Genomic DNA, 25,620 nt, shown 5'->3' with positions numbered 1-25,620 from the left:
TCCCCTCGACGATCACCAGTGGTGTACGGCCAGTGTAGGAGATCGCTCCCCACACCATGATGCCGGGTGTTGGCCCTGTGTGCCTCGGTCGTATGCAGTCCTGATTGTGGCGCTCACCTGCACGGCGCCAAACACGCATACGACCATCATTGGCACCAAGGCAGAAGCGACTCTTATCGCTGAAGACGACACGTCTCCATTCGTCCCTCCATTCACGCCTGTCGCGACACCACTGGAGGCGGGCTGCACGATGTTGGGGCGTGAGCGGAAGACGGCCTAACGGTGTGCGGGACCGTAGCCCAGCTTCATGGAGACGGTTGCGAATGGTCCTCGCCGATACCGCAGGAGCAACAGTGTCCCTAATTTGCTGGGAAGTGGCGGTGCGGTCCCCTACGGCACTGCGTAGGATCCTACGGTCTTGGCGTGCATCCGTGCGTCGCTGCGGTCCGGTCACAGGTCGACGGGCACGTGCACCTTCCGCCGACCACTGGCGACAACATCGATGTACTGTGGAGACCTCACGCCCCACGTGTTGAGCAATTCGGCGGTACGTCCACCCGGCCTCCCGCATGCCCACTATACGCCCTCGCTCAAAGTCCGTCAACTGCACATACGGTTCACGTCCACGCTGTCGCGGCATGCTACCAGTCTTAAAGACTGCGGTGGAGCTCCGTATGCCACGGCAAACTGGCTGACACTGACGGCGGCGGTGCACAAATGCTGCGCAGCTAGCGCCATTCGACGGCCAACACCGCGGTTCCTGGTGTGTCCGCTGTGCCGTGCGTGTGTTCATTGCTTGTACAGCCCTCTCGCAGTGTCCGGAGCAAGTATGGTGGGTCTGACACACCGGTGTCAATGTGTACTTTTTTCCATTTCCAGGAGTGTATTAACTATTATGTTCTGCTTGTAGAACGACGTCGCATCACAGTGGCCACATTCCTCACCACGAAGCAAAATTCTGACATGCCAGAGTGTATATTTGACGCTCTGCGGTACAGTGAGCCACTAGTGGAACTGGAATTCCACGCCGTGACGTCACCAGCTCCTCTATAAAGATCAGCCGTGTGGGTAGCGGTCACACAGAGGGCGGTTATGAGGCAGCAGCAACCATCCTGCTCCACTGACGGGTGTCAAGTTTCCCCGCAGTCCAGTCCGCAGCGGCTGTGGTCAACTGCTGCCGCGTTTGACTCCTGTGTGGCGGCAGCGGCGGGAGGCAGTTCTGCCTTACTGCGCTGCACGTGGGAGGTGCTAATGAGGTTTCGGCCGCTTCCATATCCACAGTGGGACAGCAGCAGCGGCTAAGGCCAGCTACTCTCCCTTGTGTGGCGTTCCTTGCCGCTGAACGCTCCACCCATCCGCTGCAAACTGAACTGCACTTTCTGTCTGGCCATGCCTTAACCACAAGGCCACACTGAACACACATAATGTTATTATTATTATACTTATTTGGCCGTTAAAGACCGTGAAAACAGTTATTTCTTGCGCTTCTGGGAAGTCTTCTTTCTCTCAATCCACACTTCTTTCATTCTTGCGCTGAAGGCGGCTTTTCTCTCTTCAGACCATTTAGTTCCACAAGTCTTCTTAATTTTCACACCGAAACCCGTGAATGAATTCAGTTCTTTTCTAAAAAGGTTTCTGTTAAATATTGTTTCCTGATCTATGTCCATTTCTTTTAGATCTCTTTCTGTGTTGATAAACCATAAATTTTTATTTTTTAGATTTGCGATGTACGAAAATATTTGTTTTGTAAGGCTATTCGGGTTCATCCTCATGATGTGAGCATAAAAGGAGCATCTTCTTTTTCTAATTTCGTCTGTAATTTTGCTGCACTTCGTATACACTTCTTTGTTGCTTTTTAGTCTGTATACAGGCTTGCCTTGATCGTCTGTTATTTTCCTGTGTCCAAGAATTGTCCTCACAATTCTTCTTTCACGATTTTCTATCTGTTCTACGTATGTAAAATTTGCCAGTGTTTCTGATGCATATAGTATCTGCGGTCTAATGACAGTCTGGTAGTGTCTGAGTTTAATGTTTTTGGATATACATTTTTTTGAATACATTTGTCTGCAGTAGTGAGTTGCTGTCTCTAGTTTTTGTATTCCAGCCCTGCACGCTGGATGACCTTTTGCCACAGGCTGAATTAGTTCACCAAGATATTTAAAATGTTTAGATACCTGTATTTTCCCGTATTTCGTAGCTATTTTCTTTGGTGGATTTTTGATATTTGTAATGATTTCTGTCTTTTCAAATTAAATTTGCAAGCCTGCTTTTTCAGCAGTTTCTTTAAGTAATTCTATTCGTTTTATTGTGTCTTTTTGTGTGTAAGCTAAACAGGCGAGATCGTCAGCGAAGGCAAAACAGTTGGTTTCAATGGCTTTGTAGCACTTCCCTCCAATTTGGACTTTCTCAACTCCATGTTTTTGCGTGAGTTTTCTCCATTCTGCTATGACTTTATCCAGAACACAGTTGAAGAGTACCGGGAACAGCGCATCTCCTTGTCTGACACCGGTTTTGACCTCGAAATGCCGTGAAATTTCTCCTTGAAATTTTACTTTTGATGTTGTATTTGTTAATGTTTCTTTGATTATGGTGATTGTTGTTTCATCTATTTCATATTGTCGAAGTGTTTTGATGAGTGTGTCCCTATCGATTGAGTCATAAGCTTTTTTGAAATCAATGAATGTTATGAAATATTTCTTGCTCCTTGTAGATAAATAGTTTATTGTTGTTTTGAGGTTAAAAATTTGTTCGGCGCAGGATCTTCCTGGTCTGAAGCCAGCTTGATATTCTCCAAGTTTTCCCTCTATAATTGGTGATACACGATTGAGCAGGGCTTTTGATAGAATTTTGTATGGGACTGGGAGAAGCGATATTCCACGATAGTTGTTAACATCCCTTTTGTCACCTTTTTTAAACAAAGGGTGAATTAGGGCAGTTTTCCAGTGACTTGGGATTTTGTTGGTTTCCCATACTTGTTCAAGTTCTTTGTGTAGTGCTTCTACTGACGTTTCTCCCCCAAGCTTGAGCATTTCTGCTGTAATTGTGTCTTCTCCACATGCTTTCCTGTTTTTGATTATGTTTGTGATTTCCTCTCGTGTCGGAGGTGTTGAATGTGTTGGTAATGTTTCTGGTTGCGTAAAACTGAGAGTCTGGATGGGTGTTTGGCAGTTTAGGAGTGTCTCAAAATATTCAGCCAGGATTTCACAGTTTTCAGTATTGTTGGTGGCGAGAGTCTTATTATTTCTCATAAGGTTTAGGCAATGGGACTGGTATCCTCGGAGTTTCTGGTTGAATGTTTTGTACCAAGCTGCCGTGTTTCATTTCTTGAAATTCTCTTCGATTGAGTCCAGTTGTTGTTTTCCATATTGTCTCTTGGTGTTGCGAATAGTTTCCGAGGCATTCTTTCTGGCTTGCTTAAATTCATCAAAGTTGTTTTCAGTTTTATGTGAGTTCCACTTTTTCCAGGCTTTAAGTCTTTCATGCAGAACTTCATTACAGTTGCTGTCCCACCACGGGTGTCTCGGTTTGCTCTTTTTTGGAAAGGTTGTTTCTGTTGCCTCAATCAAGTTGTTCTGAAATTCTTGGAGGTTTTGTGAAGGGGAGAATGTCTTTAGTTTTTTCTGAAAATACTTCAGGTTAGAGTTGGACTTAAAGTTGTAATTTCTCAGGGTTGTAAGATCAAAATTTATTTTATTTCTGTTTTTATATTCACCGTTTCTGCTTTTCTGTTTGTTTTGTGGGATCAGTTTAGTTTTTATTTTCGTGAGATAGTGATCGGAGTCGAGGTTTAGAGATTTTCGGACACGTGTGTTCAATGTTTCTTTTTCACATTTGGAGGAGATGGCAACGTGATCTATTTGAAATTCTCCGATACTCTTTTTCGGAGATACCCAGGTTTTTTGTTTTCTGGGAAGATGTTTAAAACGTGTTGACATTAGCTTGAGTTTAAACTGCTTACAGAGCATAATTAACCTTTCTCCATTTTTGTTGGTTCGTTTGTGTGCGGGAAAGTTGCCGACAATATCGCGGAATTTCTTTTCTTTTCCAATCTGAGCGTTAAAATCTCCTAGAAGTATTTTTGCATTGTTTTCTGGGATTTCTGATATATGATCCTTAAGGTTTTCCCAGAATTCATCTGTTTCTTCCCTATTTTTAGCATTATTTTTGTCATTTGTGGGAGCGTGAAAATTGATTAATGTGTATTTTTTATTTGCACATCGAAAAGTGAGGAAAGATGTTCTCGATGATGTTGACCAAAAATGTTCGACAGAGTTCAGAATTTTTGTGTTTACAGCAAACGCTGTGCCAAGCTGAGGGCATTTCTTCATTACAATTTTTCCAGGTTTTCCTTTAAATATTCTGAATTTGTTTGATTCAAATGTGTTTTCATCAGTGAAGCGAGTTTCTTGTAGCGCCACAATTATTATTATTATTATTATTTATTATATGTTATATTATTTACTGTTACTTTTGTTAGGATCTCCTGAAAGCTCCTACCGCCTATGTGTCAATAATTTATGTGTGTAGATGCCCCTAGCATTACTCGAAGAGACGCAGGTGAGCATTTGCTCATTTACGACGCTGGAACCGTTTTCTACATATGTTTCTGTGTTAGACAACCGCTATACTTCCGTTAGGTCCCACTCAGGTTTGCAGACTAACCAAACTTCATAAACCTTACAGTAGGTAAGGTAGTGCTTCAAATGAATTTGAGCTATGGTTTTTGTCTACATTGAATATTTTATCCTGGATTAAAATGTTAATCTGCCCTCAATTATAATGACAATCGTGAGCCATTATTGTTTCTGTAGAGTCTTCTATCGCAAGGAAGCAAGAGAGAGGATGTTGTTACGGGTGGCCGGTATCCTCTTTCCACAAAACAAATGCACACGTGCATTAATACAGTTCTTTATTTACATGAACTGGAAACATTTACATAACTTGAATAGAGTCCATGTTTTGTTGTACAAGCTCATCAGTAACGTTCCTGTTACAGACTGATGTAATGTCAATGAGCTGTGCTGCGGCTCGCGTTGGTGCCATGTGTAGGTTTCTGCCAGACGGTATCGTTAAGTTGGCATGGTAGTAGTGCTTGTCTTCTTCTCTTGTTCACTAGCTCCACTCGGTTACGTAAGCGTTGCCTCTCCGCTAGTGGCAGCAGCGGCGCTTATCGATATGTAGTTCTGCTGCCCTATCTTTGGCTCGACCCCGTGCTTCTTCTGTGTGCTGTGAGTGTGGAGTTCGGTTGGGGACGTGGGAGCAGCGAGGTCCGCGCAGAGCGACAACACGCAGGGACTGCTGGCGGCGTGTACAGACTAGAGATGGGCAAAACTGTTCTTTTCAGAGATCGGATCAGAACTATTCACTCCCTGAAATGAATTAGCTCTTTTTCATGACTCACCACTCATTTACAATAGAAAATAAATGGAAGGCACATTGCCCTTTAAACTTGGTTTATTCCAGTACTATACCTGTATTTTGATCTTATTTGATCCTATTTTGAAGTAACACAGATAATGAGTAAGAATTTTGTATTGTTTATTGAAATTTCCACGATATGACAAAGTTTTTGATTATTGATTTATTTTGCACTATCGTGGTTTTTTGGGTGATCGGAAAATGTTGTAACTTGAGATTTACATTAGCAATATATTTGGCTATAATGTATTAAAATTTCATTAACCTCATACAAATACATCGCAAGCCATATATTTTTAAAGTGAACGTTTCCTTCCGAAGACGCCTAAAATCGCAAAATCCGTACCAGAATAAGAAAAAAAAATATAAATTTGACTGTAAAACGAAAGTGCTGCATATAGCCTTACGCAGAATAAAACAAGGAAAGTATTGGTGTATCACATTTTGCGATACGTTTATCAGTTCGCTCGTAATTAAAGCGTGAATTCGAGTGTCCATAATAAAAATCCTATAGTAAGAGGAGTCGTCAGGAACCTAATCTGATCAGTTTAAACAAATAAAAATAAAATAAAAACAAATGATGTATACATAACATAATGTAATATACATAGCGGTATTACTACGAAGAACAATATCCAGTAGAGACGAACTCCGATGCAGAAGCACTGAGTCGAGCAGGCCGAGCCGCGAGCTGTATTACTGTGTGAGCTAAGACCACAGAGACCAGAGTGACACCTGAGTTGCTTCGCTCAACGCTCTGGCTAGAGTCGAGAACGGTGGGGTGAGCGTTGAGCGGGCGAGTTCCGAGGGTGGGGGGAGCGGTGAACTCACCCGCTCCGAGACAAATCGTCCGTTCCCTTGCGAGCAGGTTGTTGCAAGTAGTTCCTATGTTATCCGCTAGGTGGCTCTCTGTCCTGTTGCTCGCATCAACTGCCCAGAGGGCAGGACATGCGACTGAAACGATCGCCGACAGAGTGCAATGCGAAGTTAAGCTGCGCCAGACACTGCACATGGCAGATGACGCACAGAGATGGCACGGCATATGTGAAACACAAAATCCAATGGGGCACTGCACAATGCAGGCAGCCAAGGTAGAAGCAGGGCAGAGGCCGGCGCTGGCTGTGTTGTGTGGCGTGCACTGTGCTGTGACCAGCAGAGGCGCAGCTGATATGCTCCGTCTCTCTCTCTCTCTCTCTCTCTCTCTCTCTCTCTGCTGTGGGAAACGTTTGGAGCTACCGTTCTTTTTTTCTGAATCACTGATTGTTCACTCCTTTGAAAGATTCAACTCTATGAATCAGTTCAAGAGCGGATCCCCATCCCTAGTATGGACTGCCGGATCGAAGGGCAGTGGCCACGAAGCTGGACGACCTCGTCGAAACCGGATCCTTCATGTTGAAGTTGAGTGCATGGCAATACGCGTAGAGAAACCTCCACCATTGTGAAATCACGCGATTCTCCAGTGACCTGGATTCGTGTTGCTGCTCTTAGTGTCGCTGAGGCGAAAAGCAGCGAGTGGAGTACCTGGGGAAGGCGGATCTGATTAGCCTTCTTGAGCTTCTAATTACTATTAACTATTTTCAGCTTAATCAAAATATCCACGGGTGTGCTGCCGGTCTATAGTGTCCAACGGGCACAATATTTCGGCGATCATACATGTCGCCATCATCAGGTGAACTGACGGACTGAGCTCCTGTGAACGTGCCGGCACGGAGATCCGTACGCTATGGCTGCTCAGAGGGAACTGGGTTCTGTCGCGGCGGCGGCCGATTTAAATACCCTCCGCCCGCGGCGCGCTCCCTCCGCCGTCCGCGCCCCGCGCCACGGTCGCGCGGTGGAACAGATTGCGACGGCGTCTGAGATGACGTCGGAGTGATGGCTCTGTCCGCCGTGGTCGTCACAACTATACGTTTGCTCGATGTACTCTTGATTAACCCAATCGCTGGTTCCCAAGCCTTGCTAAGATTATAGCCACAGTCACGGTTTATGAGGTCGTCATTGGTGCGAATTTCGATGGCCTCTCTAACAACGCTGTCCCAGTATCTCGACGTCTGTACCAGAATCCTCGTGCGGTCATACTCCATGGCGTGATTTTCCGACAAACAATGTTCAGCGACCGCCGACTTGTTCGGATACATCAGTCGAGTGTGCCTCTGGTGTTCACGGCATCGATCCTCGACGGTACGCATCGTCTGACCAATATACGACTTGCCACATTGACACGGAATCTGGTACACGCCGGCCTTCCTCAAACCGAGGTCATCTTTGGCGCTCCCCACCAGTGCACGAGTTTTATTTGGAGGACAAAACACAGTTCCGACCTGGTGTTTCTTCAGAATGCGGGCGATTTTCCCCGAGAGTGCGCCTGTGTATGGAATAAATGCAGTGCCTACCTCCTCCCTCGTGACTTCATCCATCTCAACAGGTTGTGCTGCAGTGGTTGGGCGGAGAGCACGTTGAATCTGCCACTCTGAGTACCCATTTTTTCGAAATACAGAGAACTGTATTTCGAAAGTCAGTAAAGTACAATTCTGGCTGAGGTAAACTGGTCCCACTTTAATCACTAATCTGCTTGCTATGTACTGTGACGGAAACTGACAGGCGCCAAACTGGATGATTGAGCGAGATCCTCCAGTCAGCGGCGGCGGCCTAAATGCATGCTGTCCAGAAGGCGTCGGCAGCTCGTTGCTTGTGGGTGTGTCACCAGCTCGTTGCTTGTGCGTGGGTCACCGGCTGCTTTCGTGTTAGGCGCGCTTGATCCACCACCTACTAATCGATCTTCGCGCTTCATCTTTGCCGACTGGTGCGATGGCGACAGCTTACGCCAGCACAGTCTATTTAATCATTTGAAGAAAGTTATCGAAAACTCATTCCTAGAGTAACTGCCTCGAAAGTTTGTAACAGTGCCACCACTTAAGGTAGTTTTCGCGCGAATTTTCGGCAGTGGATTGCAGCCGTCAGGCATGGGTTTGTTGGTGATAACTTTGTGCAAGATAAAGTAGCATAGTATGTCGGGCCGACATTGGCGCAACAGTTTTCGAAACGGCTTGCTCAGAGGGATTGCGAGTAACACTTGCCGCAAACCACCGTCGAAGCCAGCGCACTGGCACTAACATAATGGGTGAAACTTCCTGGCAGATTAAAACTGTGTGCCCGACCGAGACTCGAACTCGGGACCTTTGCCTTTCGCGGGCAAGTGCTCTACCATCTGAGCTACCGAAGCACGACTCACGCCCGGTACTCACAGCTTTACTTCTGCCAGTACCTCGTCTCCTACCTTCCAAACTTTACAGAAGCTCTCCTGGGAACCTAGCAGAACTAGCACTCCTGAAAGAAAGGATATTGCGGAGACATGGGTTAGCCACAGCCTGGGGGATGTTTCCAGAATGAGAATGGTAGAGCACTTGCCCGCGAAAGGCAAAGGTCCCGAGTTCGAGTCTCGGTCGGGCACACAGTTTTAATCTGCCAGGAAGTTTCATATCAGCGCACACACCGCTGCAGAGTGAAAATCTCATTCTGGAAACATCCCCCAGGCTGTGGCTAAGCCATGTCTCCGCAATATCCTTTCTTTCAGGAGTGCTAGTTCTGCAAGGTTCCCAGGAGAGCTTCTGTAAAGTTTGGAAGGTAGGAGACGAGGTACTGGCAGAAGTAGAGCTGTGAGTACCGAGCGTGAGTCGTGCTTCTGCAGCTCAGTTGGTAGAGCACTTGCCCGCGAAAGGCAAAGGTCCCGAGTTCGAGTCTCGGTCGGGCACACAGTTTTAATCTGCCAGGAAGTTTCGTATCAGCGCACACACCGATGCAGAGTGAAAATCTCATTCTGGTAACATAATGGGTGTCTGTACGTGACTTGAAGAGGTGCATTCAAAAAACATGTGCCACTGCCACTCGGCAGGTGGTCAAGTAATACCAGTGAGCTTAGTGACACAGCTCTCTTGGACGGCGGTGATGTCCTACACGGGCGCCCACGTAAGCTTCCAACAGAGGAGCATGTGCGGGTCTGTGGCATCACCACCGTCTGACTCCCTGAGGGATTCAGAGCCAGCCAGCAGCGTACCAGACCATGTATTCCAGCAGCAGTGTCGACTCCTGCCCGGAGGCAGGGAGATTCGCACCCCGATGGCTACAGAGGTCATCCACTCACCATCATCCGCCTTCCGCCGTCGCGGCGAGAGGGTCGGCGTGGCGCGAGCGCCTGTTGTCACCGGAGACTGGTGCGACCGTCATCGAAGAGTTGACTGTTGGGTTAGCGTGCCTCGCCGTGGCTGTCCCTACTGGGCCACAGGCAACAGGCTGCGTCGGCAGCAAAGCAGAGCGACCAAACCGCCGAGTGAGCAGAAGTCGACGTGAACAGGACGACGGACTCACGTACCGCATGAGGCAAAGTAAAATAAATTTCTTACAAGGGAATGGTCAGACTTGTCATGTCGAAACCTGTGTTGCTTTTTTCACCACTGTGAGTTAACATTGCAAGAAGTCTGTATGCAGAATTTTAGTTGCTGACATGACCTGGAAGTCTGTAAACAATTTTACGAAATAAGACATTACTGTCGCATGGTCTCCACGCTTATAACTGCCTCTTGTACAACCCTGACCTCTCTCGCTACGTTATACCAACGCCATCTAGGGACAAGGTGGCGTTAGCTACGCGCCGTTCTCTTGCCACAGCGGTGAGAGAGCTGATTCCCCCAGTGAAAGCGATCGTATGGTAATTAAACATTCGTTGACAAATATGGATGATATGTTATCTACGACATTCTTTCCAAATAGCTATGAAATAGACACAAATAAATATACGGTTTAGAACACGTCCAAATTTTATTTCTTGTAATTACCGCAAAAATGCGAAACATTGATACAATGTTCAAAACATAGGTTTTTTGTGCACCAAGAACATACAAGCAAAGACGACATATGACAGCCCTGCGAATCACAGACGTTGTTAGATGTCCGTAGACAAAACTGGGCTGGTGTTAGGAATGAATCAGGCCTAATATCAGCATATTTCGAGGAGTACCACGCATATTTAATCAAATTCTGAAATAGTGGGGAGGAAAATTGATAATGTACTACTGATTGCAGCTTGAGAATATTGTCACGGTGATAGACAGGAAATTGCAGTGATCAGCACACAATAATTTTCTCTGTTAGTTTTCTGTAAAATGCCTTCCACTGGCGGAAAAATTCACTGTCTAAAGGTTGAATTACGTTGGTCGTGCCTGGTGGAATCTGAAGCATCTCTACTTATTTGTCAGGGTGGGCTCGAAATACAGCTTTTAATGAATCAGACCTTTTATGACCTGACCACGAATCTAGAAGGAGAAGAGATTTGTTCCCGCAGAACGGAAGAAAAGCATGACGCATGAAAAGTGTAACGTTTTCGTTTCCCATTTTTCCAGACTTCGATGCGTCTACTACAAGACTGTTTGCGTAGAACATTGTTCTTTTGACACGTGGTCCAAAACGTCCAGTTGGTTCTTGAAGACACACATATATTTTAGGCAGCAATGAACCATCCAGACTAATTATGGGCATTATAGTGTATGAATGGGTGAGTGCAGCCGTGGACTGTGCAACCGCCTCAATATGTTTTTCTCCTTTGAATGTCAGTGTTCTCTTCACACGCATTTCTTTTTGAAAACCTGACTGATCTGCATTGTGCACGTATGATTCACTAAAACTAGCGATCTTATTTTTTGCATTCGTAAGAAAAGCTTCTATCATTTCGATTTGTGTCACTTCATTTTCCGACCTGTTTCTCGATACAAATTTTGTTATTTTTCTTGCCACAATTTTATGTGAGCTTTCGAAGCGACTAATCCAACTATGAGAAGCTGTAAATTCTTTAGCGCCTATCGCGTTGGCAATCTCTAACGCCCAATCACGCAAAGTTGTATTGCTCACACCAAATGACTGTTGTCTGGCATCGGTAAATAGCTCAAAAAGTCGCGCATTTATCTCCGTCGCAATTTCCAGTCGACTATTACGTCGTCGAGCGACTTGCTTTTTCCATCTATACAATTCACGTTCAGAACGGACAAAGCGATGCTTATTTTGAACAGTACTGACACGTAGGCGTTTCTTACCACTTTCGTTCAACCAATACGTCACCGCTTTTTCTTTGTCTGATAAGGTAATAGTAGTTGCTGGTGTTACTTTCGGAGATAATTGATGATGGTACGTGGCACTATTACGTCTTCATGAGTGCAACTTTCGTCGGTGTCTTCGCCGTCTGTAGAGTCACAGTCTGCAATATCGAGTGTTCCAGTTGTTTCTAGCCACATGTCTGCGCCATTTACATGCTCTTCTAGAAGTTTAACAACCATGTCGCACAACACATAGTCTTCACGCGTGTTTTCTGTTGATTGCTTCATTTGGCGTCTGTGGTATATGTCCTTGGCAAGCAGCAAAACATTTACAGGGTTCGCCATCACCTGTGAGGGGAAATTGAATGTTCACCGTAAAGTGGCTTGCGGAGTATAGATGAACATGTACAGAACATCTTTCATATCTCTAACCAGTTTCAGGACGGTATGTTTCGAAATACGTACCAGAAATTAAAAGGACGTGCATGCCACAGAAACGAATATTCGTTTCCCCTTTCCACCAAAACCGTGCAGCGATATTCCTCTTTAGTGAACGCCGCGATAAGACGGCCGCACTTGCCGACCATGCGCACAACGCTCGCGACTCGCCATTTCCAGGGGTGGCCAGCCGTCACTGCAAGCGCCAAGCAGGAAACACACCCATGTTCATGATTTTTTTTAGGGACTTCCAGTTCATGTCAGCAGCTACAATTTTGCAAACGGACCTTTTGCACAGTTAAATAACAGTGCTAAAAAAATCAATACATATTTCGGCATGACATGTCTGACCATTCCCTTGTTAGAGATAGCAGCAGGGTCTCTCTGCAGCCGTGAGCTGCCCAGCGCCCCGCCCCACAATTTCCACCCCAGCATCCCGGTTCCTCTTACGACTTCAGTTGTATCAAAAAGTTATGTCCCATTGCAATGGGCAGCCTTACAGTAAAAGCACTGTTTTTTGTAACCACATTGCGCTAACATTTCTCTAATCGCACACATCAAAAAAAGTTTTGCATCACCTCGGTTCCGAGACTTCCGGAACACGTACAGAAATTTGGAAAAGAGATCAACATAAAGATTATTTCTGCCCTTTTTATTGCTCATGAAAGCCACACATTGCATGTTGTACTACCATACAGCGAGAGGTGATGGTCCAGATTGCTGTACACACCGGTACCGCTAATACCCAGTAGCACCTCCTCTTGCACTGATGCATGCCTTGTGCTGTGTCAAAAACGCACGGGTTACGTTCGCCCTTACTAGAGCTGAACATCCTACACGATAACTTAATAATAACACCTGGTGGTTTCTGTAAATATACGTGCACGATGTATTAATACAGGTTGTTTCAAAAATGACCGGTATATTTGAAACGGCAATAAAAACTAAACGAGCAGCGATAGAAATACACCGTTTGTTGCAATATGCTTGGGACAACAGTACATTTTCAGGCAGACAAACTTTCGAAATTACAGTAGTTACAATTGTCAACAACAGATGGCGCTGCAAGTGATGTGAAAGATATAGAAGACAACGCAGTCTGTGGGTGCGCCATTCTGTACGTCGTCTTTCTGCTGTAAGCGTGTGCTGTTCACAACGTGCAAGTGTGCTGTAGACAACATGGTTTATTCCTTAGAACAGAGGATTTTTCTGGTGTTGGAATTCCACCGCCTAGAACACAGTATTGTTGCAACAAGACAAAGTTTTCAACGGAGGTTTAATGTAACCAAAGGACCAAACAGCGATACAATAAAGGATCTGTTTGAAAAATTTCAATGGACTGGGAACGTGACGGATGAACGTGCTGGAAAGGTAGGGCGACCGCGTACGGCAACCACAGAGGGCAACGCGCAGCTAGTGCTGCAGGTGATCTGACAGCGGCCTCGGGTTTCCGTTCGCCGTGTTGCAGCTGCGGTCCAAATGACGCCAACGTCCACGTATCGTCTCATGCACCAGAGTTTACACCTCTATCCGTACAAAATTCAAATGCGGCAACCCCTCAGCGCCGCTACCATTGCTGCACGAAAGACATTCGCTAACGATATAGTGCACAGGATTGATGACGGCGATATGCATGTGGGCAGCATTTGGTTTACTGACGAAGCTTGTTTTTTCCTGGACGGCTTCGTCAATAAACAGAACTGGCGCATATGGGGAACCGAAAAGCCCCATGTTGCAGTCCCATCGTCCCTGCATCCTCAAAAAGTACTGGTCTGGGCCGCCTTTTCTTCCAAAGGAATCATTGGACCATTTTTCAGATCCGAAACGATTACTGCATCAAGCTATCTGGACATTCTTCGTGAATTTGTGGCGGTACAAACTGCCTTAGACGACACTGCGAACACCTCGTGGTTTATGCAAGATGGTGCCCGGCCACATCGCACGGCCGACGTCTTTAATTTCCTGAATGAATATTTCGATGATCGTGTGATTGCTTTGGGCTATCCGAAACATACAGGAGGCGGCGTGGATTGGCCTCCCTATTCGCCAGACATGAACCCCTGTGACTTCTTTCTGTGGGGACACTTGAAAGACCAGGTGTACCGCCAGAATTCAGAAACAATTGAACAGCTGAAGCAGTACATCTCATCTGCATGTGAAGCCATTCCGCCAGACACGTTGTCAAAGGTTTCGGGTAATTTCATTCAGAGACTACGCCATATTATTGCTACGCATGGTGGATATGTGGAAAATATCGTACTATAGAGTTTCCCAGACCGCAGCGCCATCTGTTGTTGAAAATTGTAACTACTGTAATTTCGAAAGTGTGTCTGCCTGAAAATGTACTGTTGTCCCAAGCATATTGCAACAAACGGTGTATTTCTATCGCTGCTCGTTTAGTTTTTATTGCCGTTTCAAATATACCGGTCATTTTTGAAACACCCTGTATGTTGTAGATGAGCCGCGAACATCGAGGAAAAAACAGGTGGCGAGCGCGCGCGACTTCAGCGAAACAACATCTTGCCTGAGCGACGCGCAGTAGCCGGCCGCTGTCGTAGAGAACCGACAGCAGCAACGAATAATTAATTGCCAAAACATGGCGTGGCGCTGCGTGTTTGTTCGTTTTAAATGATTTCTATGATGTTATGACATACAGAGTTAGCTAGTTCCCATGTAGACCTCTCACCCACTAAGTGGATATATCGGTGTGCGTCTAGGTTTGATAGTAGAGCGACACACTGAGTGGTGTAGTGAGGCACCGCAGCTGGCGGTTAAGGCTTGGGAGAGGGAGAAAAGTTTTGATTGGTAGTACCAGTATTTTAATTTGAGTGCAGTTCGCGGAGGTAGCGTGGCTATTTAGTCTGTTAGGCCCCCGCTCATACACGTAGCTGTAACGGTGGTTTCCTCCCAAAGCTGAGCAACGGAATGTACAGAGATTCAGTGGGATTTTCTGAATAGTCGCTGGTGATACGTCGGTTTTGGCGAATTCAGGTGCACAAGCTATCAACTGATTGTCGTCTTGTGGGCAGTTTCAGCGGTAAAGTTTGCTGTGGTAAATCCAGCGTGAGCCTGTTTAGAGAGAGAAGTAGATTTGTAGGTGCTGAGTTTTTGGGAATCGGTGGAACCGATATCCTGTCCGTGTTGTACGATTAGAGGTCGCGGCTCGCCCAGAGGTAACTGGGTTGTTAGCCGTTTTGTTGAAGTGGTTTGGTTGTGGTTGGTGAGTGTGTCGAGAAGGGAAAGCCTCGAACACATGTTCGTAGTTGTTGTTCAGGTAGCACTATCTTACAGCGGACCGAGAATTGGCTCGAATAAATACGAACTGTTTCACTATATTGTGATAGAGTGCACCAGTAGTTGAGTGGGTGAGCGATGAGAAAATAAAGGAACCATTTTACAAGCAGCATGCAGCTAAACGAAAACTTGAATAGCCAAAGTGACGAGTGGCCGAATTCAAGTAGAGAACTTAGCGGGTCGCGTACTGTCAACGCCTGAAGAGGTTCAGAATTGTTTTTAATTGTCATTTAAGGTTAGATTTAAAGTGGCGGTGGCACTTACGGTATTTGTTTAATTTTTTTATTACTGAATTTCCATGTAGTGAGGTGTAGTCTTTGATGACACTCGCTCACTTACGTAAATGAAATTGTATTGAAATACCTGGAGAAAATAAATTCAAGTTTTCCAGGATTAACATAAACCTTCCGTGTATTTAATTAGTATTTGGTGTGTGGGTACATATATTTTAAGGGAAAAGAAAAGAGTGAACTCCAGAGATCTTAATATCGCGTTGCAGGACACAAATATACGCTGGTATTTGTAAGTTTGCCTCATCAAAAGTTCATAGATTGAGGGGAACCGCGATAAACCTACAGAGGGCAGATATTCCAAAAAGTTAAAACGATTTCATTGATAACGGAAAGGTCAACGGTTACACTAAGGACAAAGATTACGTGACGTTGTATTATTTACATAGCAACGCTGGACTAAGTGGAAGGAGATTTAGTGGCAGCTTAAACTATTTTAATTCCTATCTATATTGGTGGAAGTGACTTAATACAAACTGATCATAACACGACGGTATATGGAATAGGAATTTTGTAAGTAATTAAAAAGTTACGAGTCTTTTCCAGAGATAATGTACTGCGTTGTGAGAATTTCGTTGCGTGGGAGAACAATTGTAAGCTAGTTGGGGCATTTATCTTGACATAATATAAACAGGTACTGTATTTAAAGAGGTTTGATGCTTGGATTCGACCAGTAGCTTAGATAAGGAGAGTTGTTATCTAAATCGGCCAATTACTTCTTGATATTGGTGATCATTGTCATTAGAATGTTTGGATGTGTCTATTCGTAGTGTAATCGTGTCATTGTTCGGTCTCGATGGTGTGTAAAATAAGGGTGCTGTCTTTCATTATTCAATATTCGAGCCAGCTGCATATTCAGTGGTTGATGTTGCCGCAGTAGTAATTATACTAAGGTAGCCTGTCTTCAATTTGTACCTTGAGAAAGCGATTGCGGTACGAACTAGACGTCGAGTAGTCACCAGGTGCTCCACTATGACTGAAATCTTGTAAAATCTGATAGCGATCCGCAGTCATAAAATCGACCGTGAAATTAAAAACTGAACCTAATTAAAGCTGTAGTGGTCGATTGGTTCGCCCAAGTATTTTGCGCGGCAGGAAACCGTACATTAACGGCATAGCGACGTTCGTACAGTACGATCCATTGTCGTTGTAAGTTCGATCTTGGGTACCGCCAGTCGGCGCGTTACAGCCTGTATTCGTCGTGGCATACTATCAACAAGGCACTGTTGGTCCAGGTTGTCCCAATCCTCAACGGCGATTCGGTGTAGATCCCTCATAATGGTTGGCGGGGCACAACATCGTCCATATATAGTACAGGTCAACGATGGAAAAACTTTTTTGCTGAAAGTATCTTATTCTTATGTTTTTAGGGTGGGAAATCCAAATATGATACTTAAAAAACTATCACCCACCAGTTCCTCACATTTTAGAGTTCAATTTATTAAATTAAGCGACTTTTTAAAGAATTTAACCCCCTTTTCTATAGTTAAAATAATTTAAAAAGGAGGTGTAATGAATGTAGATGACTTTGGTAGCACTGCTGAAAAACATTTGCTCGGGAAAAAGGTCGATTTTATTTTTGTGTTAACAGATGCTGCTTTGTTTACTGTCAACCTAACCTCACTTTCCCGTTTCCTGTACATGCGCTCAGTGCTATGTCTAATCGTAGTTTTAAAACTGTGCTGCCAGTTTTTGTTATATTTGTGGAATTTTATGATTAAAAACACCAAAGACATATTACAGACTTCGTGAAAAAATGTTTGTCTATCATACTTTGGATCTAAACTTGGTCATCAAGATAAATCTTGGGCGTCGTTAAGGTATATTACGTGTGTGTTGAAAATCTGAGAAAATGGTCATAAAAGAAGAAGAAAGACTTTATATTTGCTGTTCCTACAATATAGAGGGAGCGAAGAAATCATTCCGATGATTCCTACTTTTGCAGTGTTGATGTTACTGGGTATAAATCGAAAACAAGAAGGTAATAAGCAACCCTCACCTTCCGTCCGCCATCCGACAAGCAGGGCATGGTGTAGATTCTATTGCAACAGAAGTATTTTCTGATGTACAATCTGATTTAAATGAACCATATGATGATGAATTCCATTGTAATACAGAAAGTCTAGAGCCCAAATTGTTTACTTAGACCGAGCTTAACGATTTGGTTAGGGATCTGTGCTTAACGAAAGAAAACGCTGAATTGTCGGCTCTAGATTAAAAGAAAAGAACTTATTGGCAGTTGGAACCAGCATGTACAAGTACAGAAAGAGAGAGCAGCATTATTTAGTGTACTGCTCAGACATTCCCAGTCCGATGAATGAGTTTGGCATTGAATACAAAAAGGAAGATTGGAGGCTGTTTATAGATTCATCGAAAACTAGTTTAAAGGCTGTTTTATTACACAGTGGTAACATGTATGCATCTGTACCTGTTGGACATTCCGTACATATGAAAGAAAGCTACGAAAACCTAGAAATAGGGCTATATAAATTAGGCTGTTCTGCTCATGTTCGGATGATATGTCGCAATCTAAAAGTAACATGCATGCTCCTTGGTCAGCAAGATGGCTTTACCAAATTTCCATGTTTCTTGTGTGAATGGGACAGTAGAGCTAGGGATCAACACTGGTGCCGAAAGAACTGGCCTTTGCGGGAGTCTATAAAACCTGGCGGGAAGAATATTCTACGCAAAAACCTTGGAGAGCCAAAAAAAGTACCCCTACCACCTCTGCATATAAAGGTACACCTAATGAAAAAGTTTGTAAGGACTTTGCCTAAAGATGGACCATGTTTTAAGTATCTCTGCCAAAAGTTTCCACATCTTTCAGAAGCTAAACTAAAAGAAGGCGTCTTTGTTGGACCTGACATTAGAAAATTGGTGTTTGATGTTATCTTTGAATCCACAGTGACCTTAAATGAAAAAGAAGCATGGGGAACATTCAAGCAACTCGCTACAAAGTTCTTAGGACATGAAAAAGACACAGAATATGTTTCTATTATAGCTACAATGTTAAAGAAGTTTAAAACTTTGGGATGTTTAATGAGCCCGAAAGTTCACTTTTTGAACAGTCACCTTGATTACTTCCCGGTACAAGGGAGATGTTAGTGAGGAAGAAGGAGAGTGTTTTCACCAGGACATTAAAGTGATGTAAAAACGCCACCGAGGCCGCTGAAACACCAACATGATGGGAGACTGCTGTTGGTCACTTCACTTTGCGGCACTTCTGCGTGCTCTCGGGACCCTATACGATATTAGGCAGGTGTACCAATTTCTTTGGCTCTTCAGTGTAGCGTAATTTCCTCTCTGTGGCAGATTAATGTTAGCACTGGAGTAGTTCGTTAGGAGGCAGGCAGAATTTCGAAGTTGGAATATTTCAGTATTTCACAAGGCAGCGGTAAGTATCATTACAAATAACATTACATTAAAATCAGTGAATAAAAATGTACTTGGATTTGTCTGTGTCCCCTAAAAAATTGCTTTGATCAACAAAAATATCGCCCAAATGGCGATGGTAGCATTCTTAAAAAGTCAACGTTCTATCATTAGTCGACCAAAATATTGGGTCGCCTGGTCACCTGGGTGGTACTCGGTTATGAAAACCATTTCTGATACGGAACGTGGGGGAGGGATTTATGGAGAGCGGGAGGGCTATGTAATGACAGCAAATTCTATATTTCGTTTGTTTCTATAGTTCTAGAGTTCGTTTGTTTGTAAAAGACTTTTTCAGCAGATTGCTTAATTCGTCCGAACCGGCTGCGCCTTGCATCCCTCTCTCTCCTCCTTTCGTCCAAAATCTACTTACGCTTTCGAAGAATTATAATGACTGAAACCAACAGTTCCTATGCACAATGTATTCTTAAAATATGCAGGAATTCATTCGCTATCAAATGATTAAACGTCTACAATCAAAGGTAACAGACGCAGTGTCAGAATTCAATCTTTTGTTGTGATGCATTTTACTTTATTTTAAAACAGAATATAACAACCAGTCTTTTCAAATTTACCATCAATTTTGGGTGCTCTGCGTGTTGAGCAGCTGAGCTAGGAATCCCAGGTTTCGCCGGGGTTGATCCCTTACTACAGGCCACAGCCAGTTCCTTCCAAACACATTTCTTTCCTGACAGATTCTAGTTCCCTTAAAGATGCAGCGACTCTGCTTAAATGAAAAGAGAATTATCATGGAAGTATGCAGACCTTTTGTTATTTATGTATGAAAAATATGTTAACCCTCACCCGCCTTTAGAAAGTGAAAATCTTTGAGCTGTGACGGCTCGTACAAAAATTTACCAATCTGTACCAATGTGCTACAATATTAGAAAGGAAAAAAAAATCGAAAAGCAATTCACAAAAAATATATTACATTTAAGGAGACAAAAAATGAAGTCCAAGCGTCGTTGTCTTCTACTGTACAATTCATCAGTAACTTTAGGGTTAAAACAGTCATATTAGGTTACGATATTGTTCTTAATTCTTCTGCCAAATCGCACCCTCGGAATTCGTGACGTATTCACATGTAAAAGGAAGTGCCGTGCGGCTAGCACAGATGATCACAGGTTTGTTTGAAAACGACAAGGCGTCACAGAAATGGTAGGAAACGTGAACTGGCACATGCTTGAAAACAGACGCACACTATCTCGCGAAAGCCTGCTTGCATTTTAGAACAAGTATTATGTAATGAATTTAGGAATACTATGTATACTATAATGGACTTCATTACCATCTCGAAATAATAAAGAGATTTAATGTTCTATAAATTACTGTTGTTTCAAAGAAGTAGTTCTTATGCCTAAACAGCAATACATTGACAAAACACAAAGAACATATCAGAGCATGGAAATATGGAACGAACCACTCAACTTTTGCAGAACATTTGAGAGTAAATAACCACAAACCTACTACAAGAGAAAATGATATGAAAATAATTAGAATAAATAATGAAACACATCTCCTAACATTACAGGAAAATTATTATATACACAAAACAAAGGCCGAAAAGGAACAACTACTAATTGACCAAGTAAATATGACTAACAACTCACTGTTTACACTGATTGATCATATAGTAGACAGAAATCCCAACAGATGATTACACATCTGATTCCTCTCACAAGTATATACAGGAAAATATAATAATAATAATTATTATTATTATTTATATTTTTTAAGAATAAATAAATGAATAAAATGTAGTGATGAAAATAAAATAAATAATTTTTATTTTGTTAAAAAAATAAGAAATCTTTCTACCTCTCTAATACACGCGCACACACACACACATACACACACACACACACACACACACACACACACACACACACACACATTCACAAAACAGTTTAATGCAGAAAACTGAGAATGCTGGTAACAGAAAAACCAATGAAACTCTGTATTAAGAAGATGGCAGTTACAGTGATGTGTAACGTAAACAGTGAACTGAAAGTGAACTGCAAGATGTCCACCTGGTCGCCAGATGAGAAAAAGCACTTTGATTAGATGCATTGAATCAGAAGGTACCTGTAAGTACCTTTCGATTTCACAAAAAAACGTTAAGGGACTGTTTTTAAATCTACAACCTAGATGTGAAACCATAGCCTATGTGTAAAAATGGACAAATCATGAAATATTCCGGACACCCACTGAAGATGCCTTGTAAAAAAGGTGAAACGCGTCTGGGTGCATAAATAGAAATAAAAATTTTCGATGTGCAGCATGCAAAAAAGACATTTTCTTTGAAACAACTGCAATTTACATACAGTTGCTGCGAAAATGGCCACTACAAGAAACGTGTTTAATTTTTTGTTTGTTGGCAGGCAGCGTGGAGTCTCGATGTTTCTGGTTTCGCAATTACGTGTTCGCCATATATTCACGCTTAGTAAATAACAAAGAAAAGTTGTGTCGATCTTAGACTCGTTTTCCCCACCCGCTCATAGCACGACTCCGGTCGGACCACCCATTCCTCTTAGTTGTGTTAGTGCCAATGGCTCCTCGCATACACTTCTCGCAGTAATAAAATAAAATTATAAGCAGCCGAGCAGTTGCAATGGATAAAGAAATTCTTTACCTAGGTTTCGACAAATATAAACTTGCATTCTTCAGAACGTAACAATTTTACATTAGTAAGGACCAATGTACCATCGCCGTTTTTACAATTGTCGGCATTGATGCATGTGTCAAAAATAAAATATAGCCCTAGAATTACGGTTTGTCACGTTAATGTAAAATAAATGGATCCATGAGCTATTTTATATTAACGTGAGAAACCTTAATTCTAGGGCTATGTTTCATTTTTGACACATGGATCAATGCCGACAATTGTAAAAACGGCGATGGTACATTAGTCCTTACTAATGTAAAATTGTTACCTTCTGAAGAAGACAAATGTATATTTGTCGAAACCTAGATAAAGAATTTCTTTATCCATTGCAACTGGTCGGCTGTTTATAATTTTATTACGTGAAACCGTTGTTGTTGTGCAGCTATGTTTAAAATATTGAACGTCTCCGAGTTTTTAATGGTTTTCACAAGCAAACCCTTCGTTGAAAGTGCTGTTTTAGGTTTCTCATTGTCGGTACAGCACTGTGTCGTTTAATTTACTTTGTTGAATGTTTTTGTTAGTACCCTAAAAATGAAATATGTCACTTTGAATGTTAAGTTAGAAGCAGTAAATAACTTCAGAAAGGATAACCAATTTAAAAAAAAGTGCTACTGAATACGGCGTCGGTGAAGTTACTGTTGTTGACTGCGAAGGAACCGAATTAAATTGGAGCATACGAGAAAAATTAACACCAAAGATGTATCTTGAAAATGTCTTTAATCTATCACACTATTACTTTCGGTGGCACATTACCGCATCCGCAGGCCCCACCACTGCCAAAAGATTAATTTGATTTCCTAGCCGTATTTATTCTGGAATCCTTGTTACTAGCACACCTGTGACAGAATAAAGGCATCCTCAAGATACAGCTGTGGTGGTACTTTTTCATATATATATATATATATATATATATATATATATATATATATATATATTGTCGCCGAAAAAGCTGAGTAGCACCATGGTGTAGTGGTTATGCTACTAAACTGTTGCATGGCGGGTCCCATGGACTGTACAATTTTAATTTGTATTCATTCTAGAAGTATCCAGAAATGCAGAGATGTCAAGCATCATAGTGCTGGAATGTTCTGTAGCTGTTTATGTACTGTATGTGTTCTGGCCGGAGGCAGTTCGCTCTGGGCTCTTGTATATGCAAGTGCTGAATAAACTTTTGTAAGTGAAATTAGTGTTCGTCATTCATCTACTTACACCTTCTTCTACGTGACTATATACACTCCTGGAAATGGAAAAAAGAACACATTGACACCGGTGTGTCAGACCCACCATACTTGCTCCGGACACTGCGAAAGGACTGTACAAGCAATGATCACACGCACGGCACAGCGGACACACCAGGAACCGCGGTGTTGGCCGTCGAATGGCGCTAGCTGCGCAGCATTTGTGTACCGCCGCCGTCAGTGTCAGCCAGTTTGCCGTGGCATACGGAGCTCCATCGCAGTCTTTAACACTGGTAGCATGCCGCGACAGCGTGGACGTGAACCGTATGTGCAGTTGACGGACTTTGAGCGAGGGCGTATAATGGGCATGCGGGAGGCCGGGTGGACGTACCGCCGCATTGCTCAACACGTGGGGCGTGAGGTCTCCACAGTACATCGATGTTGTCGCCAGTGGTCGGCGGAAGGTGCACGTGCCCGTCGACCTGGGACCGGACCGCAGCGACGCACGGATGCACGCCAAGACCGTAGGATCCTACGCAGTGCCGTAGGGGACCGCACCGCCACTTCCCAGCAAATTAGGGACACTGTTGCTCCTGGGGTATCGGCGAGGACCATTCGCAACCGTCTCCATGAAGCTGGGCTACGGTCCCGCACACCGTTAGGCCGTATTCCGCTCACGCCCCAACATCGTGCAGCCCGCCTCCAGTGGTGTCGCGACAGGCGTGAATGGAGGGACGAATGGAGACGTGTCGTCTTCAGCGATGAGAGTCGCTTCTGCCTTGGTGCCAATGATGGTCGTATGCGTGTTTGGCGCCGTGCAGGTGAGCGCCACAATCAGGACTGCATACGACCGAGGCACACAGGGCCAACACCCGGCATCATGGTGTGGGGAGCGATCTCCTACACTGGCCGTACACCACTGGTGATCGTCGAGGGGTCACTGAATAGTGCACGGTACATCCAAACCGTCATCGAACCCATCGTTCTACCATTCCTAGACCGGCAAGGGAACTTGCTGTTCCAACAGGACAATGCACGTCCGCATGTATCCCGTGCCACCCAACGTGCTCTAGAAGGTGTAAGTCAACTACCCTGGCCAGCAAGATCTCCGGATCTGTCCCCCATTGAGCATGTTTGGGACTGGATGAAGCGTCGTCTCACGCGGTCTGCACGTCCAGCACGAACGCTGGTCCAACTGAGGCGCCAGGTGGAAATGGCATGGCAAGCCGTTCCACAGGACTACATCCAGCATCTCTACGATCGTCTCCATGGGAGAATAGCAGCCTGCATTGCTGCGAAAGGTGGATATACACTGTACTAGTGCCGACATTGTGCATGCTCTGTTGCCTGTGTCTATGTGCCTGTGGTTCTGTCAGTGTGATCATGTGATGTATCTGACCCCAGGAATGTGTCAATAAAGTTTCCCCTTCCTGGGACAATGAATTCACGGTGTTCTTATTTCAATTTCCAGGAGTGTATATACGTCAGAAGGAGTCCCTTGTCCACGCAGTAAGATGAACACCTATAAATTAAATTGTAACACTTAATCGAAAGAAATGTTATGAAATATCAGTTAACCGAAAAAAAACCATAAGGAAGTTGGGAGTTTGAAAAAAACAATTGAGGTGTTTTTGACATGGTTTATTCTTTTCAATATCGTTTTATGTCTTTTTCCCTCACAAATTCCGATAGTCCAAGTTTTCAATAGTTCCAGGTGACCCCGCTCCCGCTCACCTCGAACTATCGGGACTCTATTAGGCATGTCTGCGCTCCTGGTACACTTTGGAATCTTCACATCCGAGTACCGTAGCACAGCACAACAAACTCACGCAGTCCGTCGTTACAGCTGAAGTGGGCTGCGTCGTACGACGATGTACTGGGTGATCAAAAAGTCAGTATAAATTTGAAAACTGGATAAATCACGAAATAATGTAGATAGAGAGGTACAAATTGACACACATGCTTTGAATGACGTGGGGTTTTATTACAACCAAAAAAAATACAAAAGTTTAAAAATGTCCGACAGATGGCGCTTCATCTGAGCAGAATAGCAATAATTAGCGTAACAAAGTAAGACAAAGCAAAGATGATGTTCTTTACAGGAAATCCTCAATCTGTCCACCATCATTCCTCAACAATAGCTGTAGTCGAGGAATAATGTTGTGAACAGCACTGTAAAGCATGTCCGGAGTTATGGTGAGGCATTGGCGTCGGATGTTGTCTTTCAGCATCCTTAGAGATGTCGGTCGATCACGATACACTTGCGACTTCAGGTAACCCAAAAGCCAATAATCGCAGTGACTGAGGCCTGGGGACCTGGCAGGCCAAGCATGACGAAAGTGGCGACCGAGCACACGATCATCACCAAGCGACGCGCGCAAGAGATATTTCGCGCGTCTAGCAATATGCGGTGGTTCTAATAAAACCCCATGTTAATCCATGCATGAGTGTCAATTTTTACCTCTCTATCTACATTATTCCGTGGTTTATTACGTTTTCAGATTTATACTGACTCTTTGATCACCTGATACGTCGATCAATCATCTCGTGGAATGTGTGACAACTGCCGGAGGTGAAGATTACCTTACCTGTGAAACCGACTACATCTTCGAAAGTAATTCCTTTTTTAAACTGTTGGCGAGATGTGATCTGCTGCTACAGTCGCTGGCAGAAATAAACGATGGGAACCTAGTTTCTTCAAAGATAAAGTTTGTGTCAGCATTTGTAATGCCGTTCTGTTTCGTAGATTGCGAACACAGGGTGACAGCGGAGGGAGGAAGAGACAGAGAGAGAGAGAGAGAGAGAGAGATGGTACATGTGTTTTCCTT

Source organism: Schistocerca cancellata, unplaced genomic scaffold (assembly GCF_023864275.1).
Source record: "Schistocerca cancellata isolate TAMUIC-IGC-003103 unplaced genomic scaffold, iqSchCanc2.1 HiC_scaffold_426, whole genome shotgun sequence".
Lineage (NCBI taxonomy): Eukaryota > Metazoa > Arthropoda > Insecta > Orthoptera > Acrididae > Schistocerca > Schistocerca cancellata.
This window is presented reverse-complemented; position numbering follows the sequence as displayed.